This window comes from Cherax quadricarinatus, chromosome 48, assembly GCF_038502225.1.
Source record: "Cherax quadricarinatus isolate ZL_2023a chromosome 48, ASM3850222v1, whole genome shotgun sequence".
Taxonomy (NCBI): Eukaryota; Metazoa; Arthropoda; class Malacostraca; order Decapoda; family Parastacidae; genus Cherax; species Cherax quadricarinatus.
In genome coordinates this window covers 17,013,650-17,024,448 of record NC_091339.1, presented here as the reverse complement: position 1 = coordinate 17,024,448, position 10,799 = coordinate 17,013,650, and the positions used below count along the sequence as shown (strand labels likewise).

The window sequence follows — 10,799 nt, the reverse complement described above, 5'->3', positions numbered from 1 at the left end:
TGCATTCCACATCCCCCCCCCCAGGCGCTGTATAATCCTCTGGGTTTAGCGCTTCCCCCTTGATTATAATAATAGACCACAATTTTTAAAGGGGTGGACCGGTAAGCCAGTGGAAGGCCTCGGTCAGATGACCAAAAGCTACAGTGACAGGTCATCTAAGAACCGCGTCAGGGAACACATGTCCTGTTTCCTGACAAACCTTACGTAACCTAACAACCTACACTAAGAAGCTGTCGGCTATTTTGTTGCATAATCCTATGGGTTTAGCGCTCCCCCACGATTATAATTACATCGGCTATTTTGCACGATTTATTACCTTCAGTCGCTGTATAGTCCTTGTGGCTTAGCGCTTCTTTTTTTATTATAATAATAATTACCTTCAGTCATCCATAATAAGTCGCCACGTGAAGGTGGCTACTCTCCTGTACCCCTCAAGGAAGGTTCCTTGATGTTGGTGAGGGGCTCTTGATTTAGGGAATTGGATCTGTGCTCCAGTTCCCCGAATTAAGCCTGAATGCCTTCCACATCCCCCCCCCAGGCGCTGTATAATCCTCCGGGTTTAGCGCTTCCCCCTTGATTATAATAATAATAATAATACTCTCCTGTATACAAGTGAACTCGTCAAGCCGATGCGCTGTATGATTGTAGGTATAGCGCTTCTTTCTGAGCATAATCATACCGAATATGTTTATGGACTTCTTGAAGGAGCGTTGAATGTAGCTGCCACAAGGTCAGTCGCGTTGAGTAAGTCCTTGGCAGAAATAGGAAGGTCGAAACTGTCCTGTCCCTATCCTTTCCTATATATACTGGCTCCCTTGACTTGTAATGTTCCAAGATGGACCAAAATGTCTTCATAAGTTTCTCCCTTCGCATTGGACATACCCGTCTTACTCATGGATATCTCATGGAGAGGCGCCGTGCTCCTCTCTGTGAGAATTGCCAAGTTCCATTATCAGTCAGGCGAGTCAGCCACATTCTGTTGGACTGCCCACTTTATCAACGAGCACGCAGAATTTACCTCCGTCGTCGTCTTCACTCTGCTGCTCTCTCTACCTTCCCTTCTCGCTGATGGACCCACCTTTCATCCAGACTCTCTCATTGACTTTTTTGACAACAACTGACTTACTTCACAAATTCTGATACCTTTAGGGTTTAGCGCTTCCCCCTTGATTATAATAATAATAATAATCTGATACCTTTAGCCCTTTCTACTTCAATCTCTTGCTACCCTCTACCCCCGTACTATCCCCTGCCCCGCTGTTTTCTGTAACCTACTGATCATCCCTCCTCCCTTCTGCCATCCAATACCCTCGCTTCCTTCCCTACCCTGCAGCGCTGTATAGCCCTTGTGGCTTAGCGCTTCTTTTTGATTATAATAATAATAATAATATAAGCTTCTCCTGTGTGCGGGTTATTTGTGTATTGTTCCAGTCACGGTATTGCGCTTGTGTGTTCCTCACTGTCGTGAATTTTACGTTTGAGTTGTCAGGTTCCAGTTTCTGTTAGCCACATACTGTTGGACTGCCTACTCTATCACGCAGAATTTACCTCCAACGTCCTCACCGCTCTACTGCCCTTACTTCACCTTCATTTCTTGCTGATAGAGCCTCCTGAACCCAGACTCAGTGACTCTGATGATGCCTCTAGCACTCCTCACAGTCCCTTCTACCTCAATCTCTTACTACCCTTCTACCCCTGCACTATCCACTGCTCTGCTGCACTCCATGCCCTACTAATCATCCCTCTCGCTTGCTACCCAATACCCCTGCATCCTTCCCTGTTCTGCTGCACTGTAAGACCCTTGTAGGTTTAGCGCTTCTTTTTTTTTTATTATAAAAATAATTACGCTTGAGTAGATCAATGGCAACAGGCCTACCGGCCTAAGCGAGGCAAGTCCAATTCTCCCACCGACTTAAGCCAATGCCTTGACCTAGTGAGGTCAGACACTTCACTTAAGGGAGGAGCATGGCACCCGACCTAGTAGCACAAACTAGTCAGGTCCAAATTCCTGATCCGGAGTAGGTGCTCAGGTACTGATGGTACCCATACAGCTGTGGGATTATTTATAATTATAATCATGGGGAGCGCTAAACCCGTAGGATTATACAGCGCATGTGGGGGGATGGAAGGTATTCAGGCTGAATTCAGGGAACCGGAGCACAGATCCAATTCCCTAGATCAAGAGTCCCTCACCAACGTCAAGGAACCTCCCTTGAGGGGTACAGCTGTGGGAGATGTTTTACTAGCATACGAGCCAGTGCATGTATAGAACCACTCAAAGATATTGGTCTGTGTTAATTTGATAAGCCACATGGATGAGCAGGTCAGAGGTTGTATGAAACAGTATGAAGATGTTCCCTTGTCATTAGTTTTCTTTTAATTAGTAACCTCACGTAACACTTGTAACTATGTGTAGTGGCCAAGTTCCTGGTGCCTGAAATATGTACCAGTAACATAGCATCAAGAGTCTACAAGTTGTATCATGCATTTGTAGATTATTATTATTATTATTATAACCCGCGTATTGTCATTATCATCGTAGTCTCAGTATATTTCACCATTTATACATTTTCACATGCATACATATACATAAATATACAGCAGTACACGCATACATACATGCGTTTACCTATGCTAAACAATTCACTAACAGGCAAAATTATTTACAAACATTATCTCTCAGTTCACAGCAGAATCTGAACCTACAAACTCGGCATCACAGTACACAGTACTTTATCTGGAGTCTGGCTGTGTGGATAAAGTACTATGTACCCCTGATGTCGAGTTGGCAGGTTCGAATCCTTTTGTGGACCGAGAGAAACACTTTTACCATCGTTTATTTAATTCACTGAACACACACACACACACACACACACACACACACACACACACACACACACACACACACACACACACACACACACACACACACACACACACACACAAGCACATGCAGGTTTATAACTGCGTTGTATTACTCATTCTGCATGCTTGAGGTAGAGGAGGCTGAGCTTATGGTAATGGGGGATACCCTTTATTAAATTTATGGGAAAGCGCTAATCTCATGGGGGCGTTGGAAAATGGGAAGTAATCAGGTCTGATCTTAGGAACACAGCGATATTTCTTTTGATCAAGAGCCCTTTGCCTGCATCAAGAGCCCTTCACCTGCATAAAAGAGTCCTTCGCCTGCATCAAAAGTCCTATGCCTGCATCAAGAGCCATTTACCAAGAGGTCAATGAATACTTTACGAGAATGGACTTGTGTTATTCCTGTCTGCTCTAGTTTTTGTTCCAGTCTTTTGTACGGTATTGTACCTAAAAACCTTACTAATAAAAAATATGCAATCCACCCATAGCCTATTTTCTGTTTTACATTGTGTGTGTGTGTGTGTGTGTGTGTGTGTGTGTGTGTGTGTGTGTGTGTGCTTGCGTGTTTGTGTGTGTACTCACATAGTTGTGGTTGCAGGGGTCGGGTCATAGCTCCTGGCCTGTGTGTGTGTGTACTCATCTATTTGTACTCACCTATTTGTGGTTGCAGGGGTCGATTCACAGCTCCTGGCCCCGCCTCTTCGCTGATTGCTACTAGGTCCTCTCTCCCCCTGCCCCATGAGCTCTATCATACCTCGCCTTAAAACTATGTATGGTTCCTGCCTCCACTACATCACTTTCTAGGCTATTCCATGGCCTGACTACTCTGTGTGTGTGTGTGTGTGTGTGTGTGTGTGTGTGTGTGTGTGTGTGTGTGCGTGTGCGTGTGTGTGCGTGCGTGTGTGTGTGTGTGTGTGTGTGTGTACTCACATAGTTGTGGTTGCAGGGGTCGAGTCACAGCTCCTGGCCTGTGTGTGTGTGTGTTCGCTGGTTTGCTTCTGTGCGCGCGTGCACGCAAGATCGTGCGTGTTTGTGGAGAACAATCAAAGGCACTTCTCAGAGCCAACAACAACATAACTGTCTTTAACTACAATATCAATCTTTAAGCAAACATTACGATGACCTCATGCCAGAATGTCCATCATTACTCTCACCGAAACCTGGCTAAAGCCTGATACTACAGATGTCTATGCCATTCCTGGTTACACAGCCATACACAACTGTAGGCCAGACCAACAAGGGGGTGGCACAGCTATATACTACTCAGACCAACTAGAATGTATCACTAATACTTGCACAAGGGATGAACATGGGGAATATATAATAGCTAAATTCAAATCCAAATACCTACAAAAACCTCTCACAGTGATAAACATCTACAGAGTACCACAGTCAAACATTAGCCGTTTTAGTGAAAACCTAGGAAGTATGATAACTGATGCACGCATGAACAAAGATCACTTACTACTCTCAGGTGACTTCAGTATAAATCTCCTACAAGACCAAGACCCACAAGTTACTGAATTCACAAACACTGAGTAACTGCATGTTGCTACCAGCAGTAACAAAACCTCCAAGAGTTACAGAGACTAGTGTTTCCCTACTAGACCACATCTGGACCAACACCATATCCCCCTTAAACACAACTAAGTTATGTCTGGAGCGTGCCAGGATATACATGTTCGTCACGGCATTATGCCGGGTGAGCGCCCTGGCATAATGCCGTGACGAGCACTGTAAATGTCCTGGACGCGCCGAGGTTTTCATTGAGGTTATTTTATAATAAGAACACAAACCATTCTGTCATCCCTCCTTAAAAATGAGTTTTACCAACCATCTATCTATTGTACAGTAGTGTACATGTTAACTGGGACAGTGATGAAATAAGACATTTCTTCGGAAAATTAATGTTCATTTGAAAAATACAAGACAATGATATGACATAACTGATTTAATGAGAAATATGACTATCCTTTGCTTTTATAAGCATTGTTACTCACTTTGGCATAGAATCGCCCAATGTTGAAGGCATTTTGGTAAATTCTTAGTCGTGGCCTCGGGTCCTAATGACAACAGCAATTAGCTTCTTCATTGTTGAACCATCATGTTTTGCCATCCTGCGTTTGGTTCTTTTCCATAGATTCTCAGTTGGGCTGAGGTCAGAGTTTCCAGGCCAATTTAGAACTCTTAACCCACTCTCTCCGAAGAATGTCAGCATTTTTCTGGAAGTGTGGCATGGAGTAAGAGCCTGCCGGAAAATGCCTTCTCCGTCAGGAAAGTCTCTATCCACAAGGGAAGCAAAATGAGTTGCTAAGATTGCTTTGTATTTGTCACTGTTCATCGTTCCCTCATCAATAACAAGCCGTCCAGGGTTTTTAGCGGTAAAACTACCCCAAAACATCATAGTTGGGTGTTTTGGCGCTTGTTGAATGTGTCCATTTTGAAGAGCTTCGCTTTTGCTCCGTCTCACTACCACTGATCTGTACCCATGTACTTCAGAATGTGCCTCATCTGAAAATATAGTTGTTCTCCATTCATCTGTCATCCATCCCTTATGATCGAGTGCCCACTGCAGCTGTTATTTCTTCATAGCAGCAGTCAATAACTGTTTCTTTACAGGCTTTCTGGCAATTCTGCCAACTTCAAGGAGCCTTCATTTAAGAATAGAAGAATCAACATTTACGCCATCCGAAGCCAAATCTCTCTGCAGATCTTTGCTGGTTTTCTTGAGATCCTTCACATTATTTCTTATGCTGACCTTGTCATCATGAGGCGTTGTCTTGCGCTTTCTTTCACATCTTCCTGGACGCAGCGCTCAACAATCACCAGTGTAGTTCAGCTCTTTAGAATGCGGCTAACAGCTGACTTTTCTAGGCTCAAATTTTCGGCGATCTGTCTGATACTCAAATCAGCATGTTTTCTAAGAGCTACAGTACTTACCTGGAGTTTACCTGGAGAGAGTTCCGGGGGTCAACGCCCCCGCGGCCCGGTCTGAGACCAGGCCTCCTGGTGGATCAGAGCCTGATCAACCAGGCTGTTGCTGCTGGCTGCACGCAAACCAACATACGAGCCACAGCCCGGCTGATCCGGAACTGACTTTAGGTGCTTGTCCAGTGCCAGCTTGAAGACTGCCAGGGGTCTGTTGGTAATCCCCCTTATGTGTGCTGGGAGGCAGTTGAACAGTCTCGGGCCCCTGACACTTATTGTATGGTCTCTTAACGTGCTAGTGACACCCCTGCTTTTCATTGGGGGGATGGTGCATCGTCTGCCAAGTCTTTTGCTTTCGTAGTGGGTGATTTTCGTGTGCAAGTTCGGTACTAGTCCCTCTAGGATTTTCCAGGTGTATATAATCATGTATCTCTCCCTCCTGCGTTCCAGGGAATACAGGTTTAGGAACCTCAAGCGCTCCCAATAATTGAGGTGTTTTATCTCCGTTATGCGCGCCGTGAAAGTTCTCTGTACATTTTCTAGGTCGGCAATTTCACCTGCCTTGAAAGGTGCTGTTAGTGTGCAGCAATATTCCAGCCTAGATAGAACAAGTGACCTGAAGAGTGTCATCATGGGCTTGGCCTCCCTAGTTTTGAAGGTTCTCATTATCCATCCTGTCATTTTTCTAGCAGATGCGATTGATACAATGTTATGGTCCTTGAAGGTGAGATCCTCCGACATGATCACTCCCAGGTCTTTGACGTTGGTGTTTCGCTCTATTTTGTGGCCAGAATTTGTTTTGTACTCTGATGAAGATTTAATTTCCTCATGTTTACCATATCTGAGTAATTGAAATTTCTCATCGTTGAACTTCATATTGTTTTCTGCAGCCCACTGAAAGATTTGGTTGATGTCTGCCTGGAGCTTTGCAGTGTCTGCAATGGAAGACACTGTCATGCAGATTCGGGTGTCATCTGCAAAGGAAGACACGGTGCTGTGGCTGACATCCTTGTCTATGTCGGATATAAGGATGAGGAACAAGATGGGAGCGAGTACTGTGCCTTGTGGAACAGAGCTTTTCACCGTAGCTGCCTCGGACTTTACTCTGTTGACGACTACTCTCTGTGTTCTGTTAGTGAGGAAATTATAGATCCATCGACCGACTTTTCCTGTTATTCCTTTAGCACGCATTTTGTGCGCTATTACGCCATGGTCACACTTGTCGAAGGCTTTTGCAAAGTCTGTATATATTACATCTGCATTCTTTTTGTCTTCTAGTGCATTTAGGACCTTGTCGTAGTGGTCCAATAGTTGAGACAGACAGGAGCGACCTGTTCTAAACCCATGTTGCCCTGGGTTGTGTAACTGATGGGTTTCTAGATGCGTGGTGATCTTGCTTCTTGCTGCTTTCCGTGTGTAACATCTATCAGGAATTTCAGTAGTATTCATGAACTGAAGGGAAGAATTTGGTGAAACCACATTTACGCATGGAGCAAGCATGCAGGAATAATCTTACAGAACAACAGCTGTTGTAGCACTGACGAGAGCTACAAGGTAACACCACAGCTGGATGATTGCCAGAAGTTGGTAGCAGCTCTTCTGAAAAGAACCTAAAATAATAATAATAATAATAATAATAATAATAATAATAATAATAATAATCTACTTCTACAAGTACATGTACAAGGTACACAGGCCTAGCTAACATCAATGACATACCGCTATACAGAAAGCCGTTTATTATGCATAGCATTTCGGGCAAATTAGGTCAATTTTGTCCCCAGGATGCAACCCTCACCAGTCGACTAACACCCAGGTATCTATTCTAGCAGGTGCTTTAAGGAAACACGTCCAAATGTTTCCACCTGTACCAGTGATCGACCCCTGGACCTCAGTGTGTGAGCTGAGTGCGCTAGCACTTGAGCTACCGGATACCTTTAATAAAACATTTATTTGTAACAAGCGTTTTCTATGTTAAATACATCATGGTTGGCAACAGGGAACAAGAGTTTGTGTCCTGATTTGATCGCTGTGGGTTACTTGCTGTAAAAATGTAGGTGGTGTTCAGTGGCTCGGTTGGCAACGCACTCGCCTCAGTGTCCGTGGATCAATCCCCAGCATGGCTGGAAACGTTGGGCGAGTTTATTTACGCCTGCTGTCCATGTTCATCTACCAGTAAGTAGGCACCTGGGTGTTAGTCGACAAGATTAAAGACCCCACTGAAAATAAGACAAGAGAGTTCTCGATGACGCACTGCCTGGATTGGGTCATCTTGGGTAGCTAACCCTCTGGGCTAAAAATCCATCAAAACTTTGGGGCCCGGTCCCTGGACCCATTGTGTACCTCTGTAATCTGTAAATACCTTTGTAACTTGTCATGATTGTGACTAGACCTACCTGGAGTTCATTACCTTTGTAAATTGTGAGTTCATTACCTTTGTAAATTGTGAATTCATTACCTCTGTAACTTGCTCAGCTATCAAAACTTTGAGGCCCAGTCCCTGGACCCATTATGTACCTCTGTAATCTTTTGACTACCGCCCACAGGATGGGTATGGGGTGCATAATAAACATATTAAACTAACTAACTAAAAATCCGAACAAATCTTACGTTATCTCTTACGCGCGGGTTATTGTGTACAATTCGTATATGTTTTTTCTCTGAAGATTTCTACAGCCTAGAAGAAGCCACTTGCTTACTCAGTTGTGTGGGTGCCACTGGCACTGCTGAGATTTAAACGTTAGTGGCTCTACCTGCCCCTCAGGGAAGGTTCCTTGACGCTGGTGAGGGGCTCTTGATCTGGGGAACTTGATTTGTGTTCCGATTCCCCAAATTGAGTCTGAATACCTTCCATCCCCCCCCCCATAGGCACTGTATAATCCCTACGGGTTTAGCGCTTCCCATGATTAGTTAGTGGCTCTACCTGACCATAATATTGGCAGCGTTTTGCTTCCCTTTCTACGGTCGAGGGGAAAACCCTGTTATCTTCCAGATTCCCCACAAGTTTTGGGTGTCATTTATTCCCTGTACCCCTTGTACATGTACTTGTATTATTATTATTATAATCAAGGGGTAAGCGCTAAACCCGGAGGATTATACAGCGCCTGGGGGGGGGATGTGGAAGGCATTCAGGCTTAATTCGGGGAACTGGAGCACAGATCCAATTCCCTAAATCAAGAGCCCCTCACCAACATCAAGGAACCTTCCTTGAGGGGTGCCATGTACTTGTAGAAATAAAGATATTATTATTATTTTATTATTATTATTATTATTATTATTATTATTATTATTATTATTATTATTATTATTATTATAAAATATGAGAAGAAGTGTCAATACGGCGTGAGTTGTGGTGACCCTCAAAATCCACAACAACAACAACAACAACAACGAAGTAAGATTTACGTTTTGTTTATGGATTCCATAATAATTACCATTTATTTCAGGACAATATATAATTATTTTACAGAAGGTAGTCTTCTGAATGAAGGTGCCCTGACGCCGGAGAGGGTCTCTTGATCCTAGGAAGTTGAGTTATCTTTCCCCTCCATGTAATGCAACTGGTGGCCTCCCAGACCCCAGGGGAGTTTTAATATTATGGAAAATTTTCTAGGGGTGTTATCTGTACGTACCTCAACATTACATGCATACGAGTAATCTCATTGGGAGACAACAACTATATTGTTTACCGTAGTCACCCGTGTAGACATGTGAGAAAACTTAACCACCTCTGGTCACTGCAGGTGGCCCCTCGACCCTCACAATCTTATCCATATCTATCCGAGACCAGTATAAATTGGATAGCACCCACAAGTACGGCGCTACTAATTAATTGTGGACTGTATAGATTATATTAGTTTAACTGAATGAAGGGGGGGGGGGTAGGTTACACATGGATATATCCATCAAGGAAAAACACTTGTACATAATCCCACCACTTACCAGATATTCTCTGGTGGTCACTTGAAGTAGCTGGATCACCCATAACCTATCCAATTACAACATACCTAACTGGCCAGTATCAGTCTGCTGTAACTAGAAGGGTTACTTAACTGTGGGTGATTGATGCTCCTTATTTCCTCCATTCACCATCAAATTTCGATGTTCTGCTACACCGACATGGTTCTTATTCCAGCAGGATGAGGTATCTGTTGGTTTGTCCCGGTTTAGAAGTTGTGACTCCATAAAAACTTTACTATCCTCGAGACAGGAACATGAGATAAACAGATGCTCACTCTGAGAATGGAGACTCATTTCACTTCACACATTCTCTTGACTTGGTGTTATTATCACTGATTACTTCTTAGCCCACCATACGGTTTAATGTCTCCTAATTATTATACACATTGGAGGCTACTCCATTAAGATCTGAGACCGATGAGTGATGATTAAACCACGGGTATTTTTCCCCGGGACACAGTCCACGGCGATGTGCCAGTCACCACCGGTCCTACCATTATTCACTCATTTTACCACTTTATTACGGTGGTCCCATAAATCACGTTCCTTCACTCTTCACCAGGAACAGTTACGACACTTCCTGTTATGAAGTGAGGCCTATATTAATCCTTAGGCTGCCGTGAACGCCAATTTCCTGGTCCCATGTTTTCACAGCCTCTACACTACATTCAAAACACTCTCGCCGCCTCCATGCCCTGTGTCGACCTCTTCCCCCGCACATCCGCGCAGGCGCAGAGGGAACTCTTGGTTCTATTCAAAATACAATTTAGAACAACAGTAATGCATTAATCATATATATTTACATTATAAAAAAATATACAGTATAATTATGGGAATTTATTTTCCACAAATATATTATTAATCAGTAATATTAAGAGTGCTTCTGATACCAAATGAAAATAAGTAATAAGCAGATTTGTAACATTTTTGTATGCAAACCAGTTTGTCAAAAGGGCATAATTTCCTTTTTTTTATTTAAAAAGTTTAAGAAAGTCAGCAGTTGTGTATTTTTTACTTTCATCCATTTAGAAAATATAATGGAC

At 43.5% G+C, this 10,799-nt stretch overlaps 1 protein-coding gene across 8 annotated transcripts in view; it reads left to right on the top strand.

Moving 5' to 3' along the window:
• Nucleotides 1-9,107: 9,107 nt before the first annotated feature.
• The window catches only part of abo (de-etiolated protein 1 abo), a 35,490-nt gene continuing 33,798 nt past the window's right edge, over nucleotides 9,108-10,799 (top strand). For 2 of the 8 annotated variants that reach the window (XM_053787120.2, XM_053787121.2), the window contains exon 1: nucleotides 9,170-9,190. The gene's annotated coding sequence lies outside the window, so the exon portion shown is untranslated. Of the gene's footprint in view, nucleotides 9,191-9,432; nucleotides 9,610-10,799 lie in introns of those variants that run through there. The other 6 variants (XM_053787123.2, XM_053787115.2, XM_053787117.2 and 3 more) reach the window with 6 other exon arrangements.